We start from the raw sequence: 12,850 nt of genomic DNA on the forward strand, positions 1-12,850 counted from the left end.
ACAGAGATATGTGAAACAAATGTTACTTCAAACCCCTCTTCTTGACTTTCTATTGCTCTTGTGTGTGCAGATAAAGCATTAATCATAAATAGAGAAATGACCGACTAAACACACAATCATAAACTGCCTTCTAAATCTCTACTGTATATCTTAGCCCTCACAATGCTGCAAGTGAAAGTAAATTTAGGTAACTCCGGCAAATCAGCCTTGATAACTACACTTTAAATCAGAATAATATTGTTAACAGTATAGTTTTACAGACTCCAGGCCTCAAATCTGATTATCGTCCTAATGAGCCAAAGCAGAGTTCTGGCTTTGACTCTTACCTGTGAGACTTTATACAAGCAGGCCCATGTTCTTTGTGCGAACAGGATGGGAAACTATTGCACCCTTCACACAGAACAGCTGTACAAGAGTAAAATATAATACATATATAATTATGTGAGTTTGGTCAACGTCTTAGTTGTAAATCAGTCATTTTAGCCAATGCAGGGGATTTAGAGGGTGAAAATGGACTGCCTTATTAGTTCCAGCGGGACACTGCAACAAGTGATTTTGCCACCTGGACCAATTCAGCACTTTGTTCTTTCATATTTTGACCCCATATGAAGCAGCGATTGCACATCCTAATATGAAATCCACATGCATGACAATTAAAGCAAGTGTTTTTTTTGTAGACCACACAATGACTTATCAGTATAGTGCACGTGACTGTGTGACCCCAGATTAGTTCACCCACGAGTCATTTAAAGAAAATTTGATTAAGAGGCAAAGGAAACCTTGAGTCCCATATCGAGGGTTTCTTTTTATTTTAAAGCCACTGTACATCACTCACAGTCAAAGTTTCTATTTTAGGTTTAGGGGATGACACAAAAGTATAGTTTATTATTTACTTTTTTGAATGTCTTGGGGTTATAGCTCATGCTGATTGTCTCCCAAAATTTTAGCTTCTGTCTTTGTTAACTTATAGTCAACTTATTTGAGCCGAAACCAACAAGAGAAGGTCAGTGCTTTTTTTGTGAGGAAAGTTGTGCATGTTTAATTAATTTTGACAGCCTCGACACATTATCATTGTAATAACTGTTACTTATGAATGATAAATTAAAGAAAAAACATTTAGGATGAGTTTTTAACTTGGCTTTTTTAGTTTGTGATTTTATAAGTGCTTTGTGAGTGAACTGCCCTGAAAAAACGTCTCTAAAAAAGTAGAAATTAGGTTTAAAACTTGTTGGGGAAAAAGTAAATAATGTAAATAATGGCACTGGCTTAATAAATGTTACCTGGGATATGTTACTTGAATATTTAAAATTACATGAGATGACTGACACAACTCTCTGTATGTATGTAAATATAGGTTTCCACTAGTGGTCTGGCAAGTTTGCTGTGTTCTGCTCCCGCCAAGAAAAACGTAACCTCTTGTTAGCTGAGAAAAAGGGTCTTTACACTTCAGTTTTTGCACAGATTAAACAAACAAGACGTGATGTTTCAAAAAGCTTTAGATGTGCCTTTAGGGGGGTTTCTGGGGTGCTTTTAAGATTTCTACCTAGCAGCAACCTCTGAAAAATGAAACCCATGTACCAAAAACTACAGCTCCTCGAATGCAAGAGTGGGTAATTAATTTTCCCAAGGGGCCACATGAGAAACTGTTGTGCAGGGATTCACCAACAAGCTTATAAAGAGATAAAACCCACCACAATGGTCTCAGGTTCTCGTCGGGACTCTTGGGAAAATGATTTGCCTACCCCTGCTTAAAGGCTGTCTCCAAAAGTGTTGACTGTCTGGTATAAAACAAACAAATCAATAGAAATATTTTGTTCTCTGCAGTTAATTTCCTGCTTTTGTGTCAGCTGTATAGGAAGTACTTTTTTTTATCTCTAAAAATCATTAAAGATAAATTGTTTTAAGACTAAAAGTTATACTGCTCTGATAAGCCAGTGACAAAGCCTAAGCCACGAGCTGTCTGCCAGACTTCAGCCCAGATAATATGAGTCAAAGAACTAGAACTGTTTGTTGGAGTATTTGAATGCAGTTATTTAATAGATATTATACCTTTCTGCATAGTTAACAGTAGCAAAAGGCCATTTGTGAAGTCTAATCTGTAGTTTGGTGGTAAGTAACCTATGAATAGCATAGGTTACTTACCACCAATCAAGAGTTAGCCAATGCATACAGTCTATGGATGCAACATATTAACCCAACTTGCTACTATTTCCTGGTGTCTCAGGCTGCCATTCAGGGCATCAAAAACCAATGCTTGACTTCTCACACACAAAAAAAGAGAAAATAATGTATATTCCAGGACTTTAATATCTGAGTTTTGAGCCAGTATTTTAAATCATTAGAATATTTCATTTCAAGTTTGAGTAAATTACACATAAAGCAGTAGAAATATTGTATCAGTGCAGGTAAAGACTGTTGAATTGACAGTTGTCCAGATGATGAAAGCTGAGCCACATAAAGTCATTGCTAAAAAGGCTGTTTGTTTGCAGAGTGCAGTATTTTAATAGAAAGTTGACTGGAAAGGAAAATTGTGGCATGTAAAGATGTGCAAACAAAAAGGATGAGTGCCTCAAAGTTTTTAATGCAAGAAAAGTCGCCACAACTGTTTAATTCCTAATAACAAGCTACTCCTGAACCAGATGTCAGAAGCATCTTACCTGGGCTAGGGAGAAAAAGCACTAAATTGCTGCTCAGTGGTCCAATGTCTCATTTTCAGATGAAAATCAGATTCATTTTTTTGCATTTCATTTGGAAATAAAGATCCTACAGTCTGGATAAAGGCTTGGTGTTTGAACTCCAGTGTGACGTTCCTGGAGTATGTGATGGTTTGGGGTGCCATGTTATCTGCTGGTGTGTTTTATCAAGTCACAGGGCAGTGCAGTCATGTTCCAGGAGATTTTATGCTTCCATCTGCTAACTAGCTTCATGGAGGCGCTGATTTCTAGTAGGACTAAGCATCTGCCCATGGTGCCAAAACTACTACCACATGGCTTGCTGACCATGTTATTACAATGTTTGATTGGCTAGCTAACTCTCCTGACCTGAACAACAAAGAGAATCTTTGGGCTATTGTCAAGGGGAAGATTAAAAACACCAAAATCCAGGCTGCTAACACCTCAGCAGTGCCACAAGCCGATCGCCTCCTCGCCACGCCGCACTGATGCAGTAATTCATGGCAAAGGTGTCCCAACCAAGGACTGAGTGCAGAAGTCTGACATTTCTGCATTTTCAAACCTTTTTTAAAAAACTGATCTTAGGTTTTTAATTTTCAACACTTCTAAGTCATAATCAATATATTCCATGATGTAGACACATCCAGGCCGTCAGATTCCCTCAGTTTCAGGTTTTTACGATAACCCAATGCACCTGCAATCTGAATATAAATCTTCTTATTTAACTCGCACAAAAGTTAATATGTTTTCAAAAATATCAAACTTTTGTGTTAACTACTCCTTTAAACAACCACAACACCTTTGTCCTTAGTGTAGTATCTGCCCCTACAGTAACACAGTGCTCAGTCTGGTGCTGTAAAGTCCATACATCTCTTACATTTCACAGCAGTCTACAACAGCCACTTACAATTTAGAAACAATTCCGTCTCTGCAATTATAAACGACATTTGGTTAAGGTGACCTGTCAGGCAGTTTTGGCTAAAATTCTCCAGACTGAACATGAAAGGTTCCTCGTGAAACCTGATCAAAAGCTATATTTTTTATTCTGCTTTGTTACATACCTAACTGTCTGCTGCCTCACTCCTGAAATTCTCTAGTGAGCAGCTTTTCTGGCCTCTTAATAATTTTGAGAAGAGTTGACACAGGTCCAAGTTTTGCCCCAGATCCCTGCTCCTTTGCCTTTTCTCCCAATGCTGCTTTTCTCATTTGGATCACAGTTTGCTAATCCAAAGCCTTGGTATCAGAGAGTGAGGTACAAAGACACCAATCACAGGACGCTGTGAAAAAAAGTCAGGGAGAGGAACCTTTTGGCAAAGCTGCGCATTGGTTATTCTTAGAAGAGAAGTGACTGAATGTCTGAAAAGGCCCCAGAGCAGACTACCATTCAGTGAGAGGCATTATTCCCACTAGCTAATGCAAGACATAAAAATACACACTCTTGCATAAGGCCAGCCAATGGAAAGGTAGACACCATAGATGAAGAGAAAAAGCAGAGCCAATGAGTATGTATGAGTGTGTTTGGGTGGAAAGAAAATGTGAGATGTTGTGATTCACTTAGTGTCATCTGCTCGCAGTGTTGCTCACTCCCCAAACCTCAGCGTTTTTTTAGAAGAAAAACTCTTCAACCACCTGTTGTAATTATGCACTGCTGCTTTGTTGCAACAACCTGGACCACATAATGTGCCTGTGACCACATCACCGCCTCGGCAACTTACCTTGAACTGGCTTGAGAGCATGCTGGCTCGCATCAACCGCATCACTGAAGGCTACAATTTGTTCCTGGCACTGCAGGACAAGAAGGATTAATGCCATAAATTGAATTAAAGCATTTGACTTGTCTACTGATGTTTAACTTTGGATGAACATTTAACTGAATACGACAGCTTAATAAGTTCCTTTTTGTTTTAAGCAAATCCCTGTCATGTCTGTCAATCTTTTAGAAACAAGAATATTTCTGTATTTAATGCTAAAAAATGTGTTTTTTTTCCATATCGAAGTCACAATTTAGACTAACACAATCAAAATAAAGTCGTAACACTTAAACAGTCTTTAATAAAAACAGCAAGTAATCATTCATAGCTCAGGGTGGAAAAAGTAAGTAAGCTTTTGAAATATTGCTGTTGATGTAATAGAATAACGGGGAGACCTACTACTACTGCAACCAAACTTGATGTCTTTTTCTTTAGTGCATTTTAGTGCTGCTAAAATTTGCTCTAAAACACCCACCAGTGGAACCAGTAATTCAGGGCTTAAATACTATTTAATTTGTGTTAGCGTGTGGTACTGGTAAAGCAGCTCACTTGTGTATAAAACAATAAAATATTTCAGAAGGCCCTGCTTTGCATAGTAATCAAGGAGCTACCTTAGTTGATATTCAGTTTTAATTGGGTAAAGTGCACAAAATTGTTGCAGTATTTTAAATACCTATGACTGACTAGAAGAGCGCTATCTTCCCTGAAGACTAGTGCCTTGTGTTTTAAAGAAAAGGATCTGGATATGCACCTCCACCTTCTTCTGTCTTAATGGAGGAATTAACATGCAGAGATGTGAGCCACCGGGGGAGATGCAGACTTTTGTTCATGCTTGTTTGTTTGTGGTTTATTAAACAGACTTAATGTTTTATTATAATTAATAATTACATTTATAACAGCCAACATAATGATTATTACAATTTTTTAAATTCAAATTTTTTGGTTTTTTTTTTTTTACTTTTCATGAGTGCTTACATTATGGTGGATCATCAGTGTTTTCTACACCACTTATTAGTGACCTCTATAAACTCCTTGAAGCATTTATTTATTATTATTTAGCCTCATTAAAGTAATCCACCAAATTAATTTTAATTAAAGAGTTTTTTTTAGTTCTTTTTTTCTGGAATCAACTGATTTGATAATTCGGTTTATTTTGCACAAAAACTTCCATATGCAGGCAATCTCGGCTGCAACACATTTCTAGGATGCCCATAAGTTTTGCTTCAGGGTCGAGGTTAAACGCCTTTAGTCACCTTACTGCACTGAAAAATCCTGTACAGTTTCTTCAGGAGCATGTCTTATTTTTTTAATCATCATCTTAGAAATTAATTATTAGTGATGGAAAGACAGCGTGTGAGGGACATTAACTGTCCCTCCTCTGCTGTACCGCACCATTAAAATGAGGTAATGTGGGTGGGGTGAAGGTGGGGTGGGGGTGTCAGTCTACCTTTCAGTCACAAAGAGCAGCTCAGTTACACAGCCATGATTTGGTGAGTGTGTGCGCGACTGTGCATGCGGGGGTGTCAAAACGCCAAAGCCTGAGAAAATTGTTACAGCGAGAAAATTTGGAAAATCAAGCCATCCAATGACGTTCAAAGTACTTACTCGTGTTTTAGTGAAGTGGAGAGCTTGAATGACTTTTTAACTGGATGAAACGACTGTCTGGGAATGACCCCAGTGTGTAGAAGTGATTAAAGGACCCAGTTTTGCCATAACCCAAATGTGTTTGCTTAACGACTTTGAGTGGTGCTCCTAGTACTATTAAATAAAGCTCTCAGCTGAAGATTTTAACAACTGTTGCGTACAGCAGTTCTGTTTTGCTATTTCGCTCTGTAAACGTAGTCAGTGTCTCAACAACAATTTTATCATCCAGTAAGTCTTAAATTACACTTTTTGCTCTTGTCAGTGAAAACAATGGCCCCCACGGTGTCATCCCCATCAGTTCCCTGTGCAGGAAGATGTGTGTGTGTGTGTGTGTGTGTGTAGTGTGAAGTGCTGGCAGTAAGGCAGAAAGCTGGAAAGTTGTCTCTGGATCAGTCAAAGCGGTCTTCCTTCCCGAGCAAGTTGGATGTTTCTGCCGTATTTCACCCCATAACCCCCCACCCGGAATGGAGCGTGATTTACTGTCTTGTAAACACATAGGAAGTAGCATTGAAAACGGTTTAACAAAGTCAATAAAAGCAGACATGGCTCCTATCGAGGGGGGTGGTGGAGGAGGTCTGTGGTAGCCGCAGGCAGGTATCCTCCTCTGCCTCTCTGGTTTCCTTCACATTCATTCATCTCTGTATCTGCATCTTTAGTCCTTATCTGTCATCTATGTTTCTTTTTTCCTCCTTCGCTTTAACTTTTTAAAAATCCCCCTGTTTTATGCACTTTTTTCACCTCCTCCACACCCTCCTTTAAACTCCCTCCTCTTTCTCTTTCTCTCTTTTGCTCTTTCTGCCTTTTTTTTTTTTTTTTTTTTTTTTTAAATTTCATGCGCTGGGCAGTGGACAGCCAGAGCAATTGCTTTAACAGACCTACCTGCAGGGCTGCTTAGGGCGGCTCTTTTATCTGGGCTCTGGAGAAAGAAGCCCCCAGCCCTGAAACAGCTGTGCAGACCTGGGAGTGAGAGGACCATGAAAAAGCCACAGAAGAAAGAAAAGAAATTCAATGGTCCTCCGGGAGTCATACCTCCCAATGCCTTTCTCTTGCTCTTTTTCTCTATCCCTCTTTCTCTATACCTTTCTCCTCCTTGTTTTTTCTCTGTCTCTGCCTTATTGTACAACATTTTTTCAGCTATAAATTGTCTTTGCCACAGCTGAACAAATTCTTAATTATATTTATCTTCTGTCATATGTTTGATATGCTCAGCTTTACCACTAAATCGTTGAATTGCATTACAAGAAAGATAGTTACAGGATGAAATCTTGAACATCATTGAAGGGCAGGTAGAGGCTCAAACTGAGCAGTAAGAAATAAATGACTAATTATAAAGATGGGTGTCGACCTGTTTGGGCATTACCTCCAGCTGCTCTGGTACCCATGAGTCCAGTGCAGGTTCAAGAATCCTTTAAACCTTGCACCATCTCTGGGTGCCAAAGAAATGGAGGACAGGTCTCCCTGTTTCTGGATTTCCAGTTACTTCTCACACTTCTTTCCTTTCAAAGGCGAATGCTACTCTCTTCAGACTCTTCAATCAAATCTTTCAAGCCCTTTCATCTGTTTACTTCTGTTGCTCCCATGTCTTTTACGAGCTGAACAGCTTATGCATAAAGCTGCAAAATCTTCCTCTTGAAGAAAATGTCTACTGCCTCTTCAATGGGACATTAAGCTTAAATGATGAAGAGAATGGTTTTAAGACTGCTGGACCAGATCGTATGTTAGGATGGAAGTTTTTCAGGAATCAGAGCTTCCTGCTGAGACTGACTTTCAGTTCTAGTTTGATTCTGTCATCAGTAAAGCTACTGACATTCACTTGTGTTGCCCTTGTCATGTCTGACACAATGAATATACTGAATTGCTAGTGGAGGATGAACTTCACCATCTTGACCAATTTTAGGCTCTTGTCATGTGACCCGCAGCATCCTAAGGAGTCCAAAGTCTTGTGCCCTGGATTTGGACTATTGCAGATGAGCCGGTATTCCTCCCTTCCAATCCACTGCTACAGGTTCACTTGATTGAAGAGTGTGCTGTATGCTACCTTGATAAAAAGAAAAGAAACTAAGCCTTGCCCATGGGCTCTTCCATGGTCCACCATGCTGATATTTATACTAATGAAGCTCGCCATGTTGCTCTTGTTCTTCTTCTTGATCCACCAACGCTCTTCCTCTTCCTGCTGTCATATACAAACCTAATTACAATAATAATAATACAAAAGACAATGCTATGATTTGCAAATCTCATGAACCCTTACTGTATTCACAATAGAACATACAATATATACTCAGTTGTATATAGTATTTGTATTCTATTTTAACTCTATTGTATATAGTACTTTATTTTATTCTATTCTATTGTGTACAGTATCTTATTCGTATTACTATCATCTTCTCCTATTCCAGTGTTTTTCTCATTTTTGCTATGTAACTTTTGCACTGTCCACTTTCTGCAGTAACATAACAAATTTCCCACGTGTGGGACTAATAAAGGTTATCTTATCTAATCTAATTTTAAAGACATTTTACCATTTTATGAAAAATATTAGTTCATAGTGATATTGATAGCAGTGATATATCTCCAAAAAGATGGGACAGGGTCAACAAAAGTCTGGAAAAGTAAGTTTTACTAAAAAGAAACAGATGGAGGAATATTGCACAACTAATATTTTTATTTGGCACCAGGTCAGTAACATGATTGGATATGAAAAGAGCATCTTAGAGAGGCAGAGTTTCTCAGAAAAAAAGTCGGGCAGTGGGTTGCTTCAAAAAAACACAAATTGTGGAACAATTTCAGAATAATGTTCCTCAACATGAAATTGTGAGAACTTTGAACAGTCAGGGAAAAGTCTGAAAATCAACACTGGATGCCTGTGATCTTCAAACTCCCAGGTGGCACTGTATTAAAAACAGGTTTGATTCTCTCATGGAACTCACTGCATGGGCTCAGGAGCAGTTCAAGAAGACTACTGGATGTTGTTTAACACATATTTTCATGGGATGTTCAGCAGAATTGTATTACCAGCCATAATAAACTGTCACTCTTGTGCTCTTCAGCTTCGCTCTTGCCCAGGACGTCGACACACCCAATCTTTTTCAGCATCCTAGGTATACACAGGATTATCCATGGAACATAGTATATTTTCAGGGTAAACACATCTGTCTTGCACCACTGGATAACATGTCAAAGGCAGAAAACACCAAATCACAACAAGCTGGAATCTTGGAGGACCAAACCAGTCCTTACATTCTTGAAGTAAGTTGGCTTTCAACAGCTGGTTATCTCCTTGTTCGTTATATTAACTACAAGATTTAACAGCTTCTGAAAGAGACTTTCTCCAAACATCCTTTTTCCTGACTGCAGTGATTTCTGCAGCATCTTGCTTAGTCTTCCCCTCCTTGCTCCTTGATTCAGGACAGGTGGGGGTATCACCTCGGTGCTCACATGACAGGACGTTTTCCACAGGAGGGATTTTCTCTTCAGCTGTTTACCTAACTGTAGCATGTGAATGTGTATTTATTTGAGTTCGAGATATTAAACAATAAATAATATCATGATTCACTATTTATTGCAACCAGCTGCTTAGGTCCTAGTAATACATTTTAGGGTTGGTTAATGGTTTGAACACCTAAAGTGACCTATAAACATGTCTGCCTCAACAAAACATTATCACAGAATCAAAACAATGAGCTGAAATAGGCTAAATGTTTTGTGTTAACATTGTGCTGATGGTGGTACTGGAATAAGATGCCCTTTCACATTTCATACAACGTAAGTCAAAATATAAATGCATACTTTAATTTTAAAAAATCAGTTTAGGATTGTTGTTTAGTTCAGTGAATTGTTTCTACATTTAGAGTTTGGATTCAGAGTTGTATTCGGGTCACTGATGTTTATGTAAATCACCAGTGATACTGGTAACAATAACACACATTGAATTGTTTTGATGTTTGAAAGAAAGACAAAAGGATTAATTTTCCATCTCTAGAATTAATGATTTTCTGTCCCAGCTTCTGAAAACCAAAAAACCAAGAGCTGCAGTTTTGGAGCTGAACGTAATGTCCCTGATGCATCATCACCATCAGTCCACTCTGTAGTGAGATCACCATTCTGGTTTTAAAATTCCTCGCACTCCTCCAAGAGGTGGGATATAATAAAAAAATGAGCAATTGGTGAGAATCCCTACCATTCTCGGGGGTGCTGTTCAAATATCTTCTCTGTTTTATAACGGTTCTGTTTTAGCCTTTCCAATCCCAATTGATAGTTTTCTCTACATACCAGCCCCCCCGCGCACCACCTGCATTAGTTGATTTGTTTGTGCTGGACGCAGCAATGCTTGCTAGGGTCAGAGCTGTGACTTGGGTTCAATTGCTTTAGATTGCCATAAGTGTGTAGTTATGTTTTAGGATGTGTGTATGCAGGATGTGTGGGAGAAAAAGAGAGGTGAGGCACAGAGGCGGTGAATTTGTAACTGAGTAGCCATGTGCTGTGTGGGGGTTTTGCAGTCACATCACTAACATTCATTCCAGTCAATACCACATATAACCCGTAGATGTACAATATATTTTGCTTATAGCAGGCACAGGCAGTATTTCATGCACTGAGGAGTCAACTGGAAGCCTGTGTTTCACTTTTGTTGCTGGTTCTGTATTAAAAAAACCAGTGAAGTCTTTTTCACTTTGGTTTTTGTTTAGATTAAACACGTGTTGATTAGTGTTGTGGAGGTGCCAGTAAGCAGTTCTGATAAAAAGCCAAGATTGCTGTTTTCTATGGCTGTAGCATCATATTTACCATACAAACACAACTGCAGCATTACTTCTATTATCTAACTCGAGCCCAGAAAGCCAAAGCCTGTATTGCTCAAAATGTCAAAGTATTCATTTAAATAGTTTCAGTGTACACGTACACCTCATTATGTACTCCATTTCATCGGTTTTGCTGTTTTTTAGAGAAATATTGATAAAATTCTACACACCATTGAATGTGCTACACATGAAAATGTTTTAATGTGTAGCAAAAGTCAGCAACTTGTGCAAAAAAATAAAAATAAAAATAAAATTATCAGTTCAAATAAAGTTGTTGCCAGGAAAAGCCACTTTCCATTCATTATTGTCAATTGTTATAAAGGCCACTTAATAGAAGGGACTTAAATGTTATAACATTTATGAATTACTAGTTAAGTATTCCAGCAGCATTGTTTCCTCACAGTGTAAAGCCAACTCTAGTAGATGTAAAAAGCTGACCTGTGAATTACCTGGCCCTACTCTCTCTTTCCTACTTTCCACCCTTCTTCCCCAAGAGAATCTCCACAGAGAGCGGGAGAAAGATAAAGAGAGAGAGACCACAAAATGACAAGGAAGATGAAAGGATTAGAAATATGGGCGGGAAGGGTAACTGGTCATCATGAGGGGCTACGTATGGTGTATGGCAGGTAGCAGAGTGAGAAAGCAGAGAAGAGAAGACCGAGGAGGCAGAAAGGAAAGAGAGTGGACATGGCTGGTGTTGAGTGCTGTTGTGTTTGTTTAGTCCCCTTCAAAGGCAAGCTTAATTATTTTACCATGCTGTGCCTGCAGAGACTGCAGGATTCATGGGCTGCTCTCAGCCCCTATCTCTTGCAACTGAGGTCTTAACCCTTTGGCTCCCACAAAACACTTGAAAGATTCCAGTCAAAGCGATGATCAGGCTCGGCGGCCTGCAACAAAGATCATTTGGAAATGTTTAAATAAATGACAGCCAACATTAAATTCAGCATGTTTTTCATCTTAACATTAATAAATATCTCATTCCTTCAGCAAATGCTGGTGATGATAATGCACGGAGGTCCTGTTACAGAACATCTTCACAAACCTGAATCCCTGTTAAGGGTTGGACTGTTGCTTGCTGTCTGCAGAATAGTTTGCTTTTCACCAGTGGGTGCAACAAATCTAATCTCAAAACAGGTCAGTAACAGCTTAGACATTAAACCTAAAAAAAAACAAAAAACAAAAAAACCAACGTTTGATAGACCAATTGAAATGTGAGAGTAATAATTTGACATTAGTAGGATAAACATTACTCTTGTCAAAACTGAATTAAATTAATTAAATGAAAACATACATTTGAAGGCGCCACCAAGAGCGAATTAGCTTCAGTTAATGGGGGAAACCACACGTTTGGCCCTGTCCAGATTCCCTCACTGCCACCTCTAAGATTCCTATAGAAAGAAATGACTTTGAAAACAACATATTGTGATTAAATCACTAAAAACACTCATTTTGTCAGTGACTGAACCTTCACAGAGAACCAGGTAAGCTGTTCCCCTTGTTTTTTCTCTAAGCTGGACCAAGATAACCAAATTTTCCCAACAGATGACTCCAATAACCCATTTAAAGCCTTGCCACATGGTAGAGAACCCAGATTTGACATTATTTCAAGTTCTTTTCAATTTTAAAGATGTGGTAAAGACTCAAGTTTACTAGATATTTGACACATTCATAACACATCTATGAACATGTCATTGGACATCTGTAAATCATACCCTTCGATACATCTGGGCCATAACAGTTTAATCATGACAGCTGTACTGTAACTGTACTGTAACTGGCTCTGTGTGTGTGTCTGTGTGTGTAGCATTTGAGATAACAAACTTTCACACTGAAGCTTGCATTTATTCTCAGTCGATGGGAAGTGGATCTGATTTTCAGGACCTTCATCGTTGGTTATACCTTACACTCTGTTTTTTTACAGCTGGAGTATCGTGCACAAAAGCTCAGGGATTTACATTAAAACTTAGTGACTCCTTCAAATAAA

Source organism: Perissodus microlepis, chromosome 6 (genome assembly GCF_051167445.1).
Source record: "Perissodus microlepis isolate ML-2025 ecotype Zambia chromosome 6, ASM5116744v1, whole genome shotgun sequence".
In the NCBI taxonomy this organism is placed as follows: Eukaryota; Metazoa; Chordata; class Actinopteri; order Cichliformes; family Cichlidae; genus Perissodus; species Perissodus microlepis.